General features: G+C 36.5%; 1 long non-coding RNA gene across 1 annotated transcript in view; it reads right to left on the bottom strand.

Moving 5' to 3' along the window:
• The window catches only part of LOC106868188 (uncharacterized), a 17,391-nt gene extending 13,251 nt beyond the window's left edge, over positions 1-4,140 (bottom strand). Inside the window, exon 1 of the long non-coding RNA XR_001409236.1 lies at positions 4,022-4,140. This is a non-coding gene — a long non-coding RNA (uncharacterized LOC106868188). The remainder of the gene's footprint in view (positions 1-4,021) is intronic.
• Between the last annotated feature and the right edge of the window lie 860 nt (positions 4,141-5,000).

The following is a 5,000-nucleotide window of genomic DNA, read 5'->3' on the forward strand; positions in this document are numbered from 1 at the left end:
CAGTTCTGCTGAATCGAACCATACTATTGAGCGTAAAGACTACATTCGGTTGAATGTCGATTCGACTTCACCATCATCCTTCAGTTACGTTCGGCAAAAGGGACCGATGGAGACTAGGCTTTAAAATATAAGTCCTGGGGTCGATTTGTTCGATTAAAACCTTCCAAGGCGGTGCCCCGGCATGGCCGCAGTCAAGTGACTGAAACAAGTAAAAAAAATGTTTAAATCGAACGCTTGATGAAAACAAACAACAACCGAAAATCTTGTTGACAAATGCTAAGTTTGAACTGAGACAAGGATCGAAACATTACAGTAACTAGATGCAATGCCAGTTACTGGCTGGTACTTAATTTATCGCCCCCCGAAAGGATGAAACGCAAAGTTGACCTTGGCGGAATTTGAACTCAGAACGTAACGACAGACGAAATACCGTTGCTAAGCATTTCGCCCGGCGTGCTAACGTTTCTGCCATCTCGCCGCTTTACGTGGATACACATGTTGCGAGCCTTACGCATATGTTGATAATGGTGTACACATTAATTACTTATATCAGTTCCTAGTTAGTTTCCATACAAATAATTAGTCTTTCTGCAGGTACAAAATATTGGTCTTTGTTTCCTGATTAGATTCCAAACAAAAATACAAAGATATAATCAGAACTACCATAAAATCCACAATATTTTCTGCTCTGTCAACAGAAAAATAAAGCCATTTGTTTACACATGTCGTTCCAGTTGTTTGTGTAGTGCTATCCGTCATCCGTCCTGGCAATGGAGTCTCGACGACCACATTACAGAATCGTACGGAGTTCAACATTGTAGTCGGGACATATTGTGATCTCTCAACTATATTCTGTCAGCCTAAAGATTCAAGTAACGGCTTCATCAGAGAAAGCAAAACAGACGTCATCGGAAGACGACTCTTGCTGCTCCTTCATATTTATTGTTTATGGCGTAAAACCCAGCATAGAGTTAGGGGCCACCAGGTTCATTAATGTTGCAATTATTTCTGAGCCTTTTTGCGTCATTATGTTATGATATTTGGATGCATAGTGACCAGAGGATATTACGTAAGACCATTATCTCAGTCGGAAAAGGTTTCAAATCGTCTAATCAGGTTCACACTTGTTTGCATTAGACGCAGCAGGGCGTAGGGCCCATAATTTTTACTCTAGGTTGCGTTAAAACTTTCTGATACGTGTGTGTGTGTGTGTGTGTTCATGCTTGGTATAGCTAAGGAAAGTCGCTTCCTTCAGGTTATTCCGTACATTCCTGCGCAAGGTTATATATTTTATTATTAACCCTATTGAAATGCGATACCAATTTTGGCTTTTATTTTTTAAACCTGTATGCGTATGCATTCATATATACATATACATACATACGTACATACATACGTACGTACATACGTACACACACACACACACACACACACACACACACACACACACACACACACACACACATATATATATATATATATATATTATATCATGTTATCTTATATCATATATATAATTGTCACCAGCGTACATGTTGCTTCACGTGGAGGAACCCTGTTCTTACTTCATCTCAGTCACATGGTATTTAGAGTTACCATTCTTTTGAATTTTCTTGTTATATACCCATCCATCCTTACATACATACATACATACATACATACACACATGTTATATCTGCTGGAACACACTTCCTGAAGGTTATCCCGTAAGCTCCTCTGTATGTATGCATATTTGAAAATGTCTATACTTACGTTAACCTGACTGAAACAAGATAGGTTTTGATATTATTTTTTTACTTCTGGAACTGTTTATACCTAAATTAGCACTTTAGGTGGTTATTATTTTTGTACCGACCGTAACATTAATTTATGTTCACAGGGCATATATTTATCTGTATGTCTGTATTTCAAAGTCTGAGGTATTGGTGTACGTTGGGTATAATCTAATATTATGTATACAATTCTTAATTAACATATTGAAATGTTTCAACGACGAATGATATACATTATTTCCGCTTGACACTGTTTATAATTTATACAAGAATATTTCTGTATTATTGTAGGTATTATTTCAACTACGGGACATCCTGACTGCTAGGTATGAGACATCTGTATTGAAATAGCCCCCTTTCTTTTATTAAAATCATGTGCCTATGTAGATAGTATGTATTTTAGTGACTGGTTGAAGATTTCAAACGGTTCAGCTTATCTTTTACCTTAGCTGTTGTAAGTAGTAACTATTTGGGTGGAAGAACTGCATTACTTTAGTTTAAGAAACACATAATCATTAAATATGTGGGAAAAAATAAGTTCAAAGGAGAACAATTCAAACTTTTTGAGAGGTCCAAAAAGAGAGAAAGAATAATTTCTAATAAAGATTCATCATATTCATAAAAAAACAGCCAGAACAAGTAATAAGAATATGAAAATAGTAGTTGAAAAATATCGTTATAGGTATAAATATACCATAAACAATTATATTGAATCCTATTTTGTATTAAATCTAATTTTGATTCAACACCTTTTTCTCCTCCATTTTTTCTATAATTGTTTATGGTAATTATTACATATATATGTCGGATATGTACTCGCCTACAGCCATTCAGAAATACACAAAAACTACTCAATTCACTGCAGTGGAACAGTGTAATGACCAGGTCTCAAGATGTGCGACGAAAATTTGATGCCAAATAATAAATGTTTAGGTGAAGTTAATAGTTTTGTGCGTTTTTTTATGATTGTGCGTTTTCCACGCTATAATTGCCATACATGCATACATACATACATACATACATACATACATACATACATACATACAAGAAAAATCGACCGGCTAATTCGTACAAGGTCAATCTGTGAGTGGAACAGTAAAAATAGGCAAGACTTTTCTCAAGTTCCAAATGTGAATTTGTCTGTGTTAACTACATCCCAAAGATGGAGCCTTGTATCTTTGTTGGAAATCGGCTCCCTCCTCAGTGGAAGATTTATAATAATAAAAAAATAGAAGAGACATACATACATGTATACTCACACACACACACACACACGCACACACACACACACACACACACACACACACACACACACATATCATACTTAAGGTAGATATTTCGTTGAAGGCCTGTTAAACTGCTGTGCCCGTCTCAAGAAAAATCATTTCTTTTAGATGTATAGAGTTAAAAAACCACAGAAATATATCAGCAGTAGACGAAAGTCCTCCAGCAGTAGAGGTTGCCTTGCTATGGACGTATGTTCACTTCTTCGAGCTTCGTCTGTAGCTAAGGCAGCGAAATGGTAGAATTAACAGAGTTCTTCCAATCTTCCGCTTCTTCAATAGATATCACGTAGAAAAACTGAAATTTATTTTGATAAGTAACATTGTACATTTTAGTGTATCTTGTGTCCTTATTTTGCACATTTACACTAAATTACATCGATTTCTTTTCTTGATTAATTCGGTCCACTTCTTTATAGAAGATGAAAAGAAGAGAATATTTTTTGAGCAACTTTTAAGAGGTTTACTGCCTCTGAGTGATAACCTATTGCAGTATAATAACCAAGATTGAATGGATTTCCCGCACAACGAATACAAATCACACGTTTGTTTATTTCTAGAACTTCGTACTGCACTCCAATGTATTTACCAACCACATTCGCTTCATTACCACGACTGTCTTCAGAATTTACTGAAATCAACTTTACAAACATTACTAGTAAATTCACTATCAAATCCGTTATATTCACTACGATTCTCTAAATTTAGCCAAGTCAAAAAACATTCATCAGACAAACCGTTCATAGGAGATGCGTATTTTACGATATAATTTTGTAGATCCATATTGGAAAGACTTGAGTCCTCAAATCATCTAAAAACAATTGTGTCACTCTACTAAGCATAAGGTCAATAAGTTAATCAATTATTGATTTAGATAAATGTAGTATCGTAATTTGTTACGTAGAATAAATAAGATAAGCAGACAACAGTAAAAACAATGTAACGAACTAACAAATCTCTACGAACCAACATTCAATATTCCTTGTGAACGAACCAGCCGACACCTTCCGACTTCACTGCGAACTAACCCGAACTTCACTCGACTCCGAACTCTGCATCTGGACTCACACGGATCGTTACTATTAACATTTCACTCGGACCAGTCTATCTCTCGCAAGGGGGCGTCGTAACTCTCATCACAACAATAAATATGAGGAAGATACGGATCGTCCGTTCTCATCTTGTTTTATGTGGTTCGAAATAAATTAAACAAATTTACTAATCAATTTTGGCAGACCATTAATTTTAATGAGCCAGATACTTGCCATTATTTTGTGATAACACTCAAACACAAATCTCTAGTTCTGCTGTCCTGGTTTTATTTGCTCTGCCAGTCTTGTTCTTAAGGTTGAACTTCACTCTCCAGTTAAGTATTTACTTTATAGTTAAACATGGCAATGTCAGGTCGTCATGGTTTCCGGTCCTATGACGTCACTTCTTTACACTCCACTTTTACACATTTGTCATGTTTTCTCATTTTTATTTCGCCCCTGAAGACTGAGGTTCCAAGTCTTAAACCTGGTCACCTTGTCTCAGCCCGACGCGGAATCATAGCGAGTAACTGTCAATTTATAAACGTTCAAAACAGAGGGAAAATATACAAACACTCCAAAAGCACACACACACACACACACACACACACACGCACGCACGCACACACACAGCCGTACAACACACAAACAAACGCGCACACGCTGATCTTCAAATATTTATAAAGACGGTGCACGTGTGCCTTAACTGAAAGCTTTGCATTTACGATAGAACGCGATCTTTCTGACTGGTAACAATTTGGACAACTCTATTGGAGGTGTTATTACAGATCATCTTGACATCACTTGAAACAGCGGGTGTATATTAACCGTCTGCGGATATATCATCTCCGCTAATACGTTGATTCAGTGCTCAGAAACACACACACGCACACACACACACACAGAGAATAGAT

The sequence above is a fragment of the Octopus bimaculoides genome, chromosome 8, assembly GCF_001194135.2.
Source record: "Octopus bimaculoides isolate UCB-OBI-ISO-001 chromosome 8, ASM119413v2, whole genome shotgun sequence".
Lineage (NCBI taxonomy): Eukaryota > Metazoa > Mollusca > Cephalopoda > Octopoda > Octopodidae > Octopus > Octopus bimaculoides.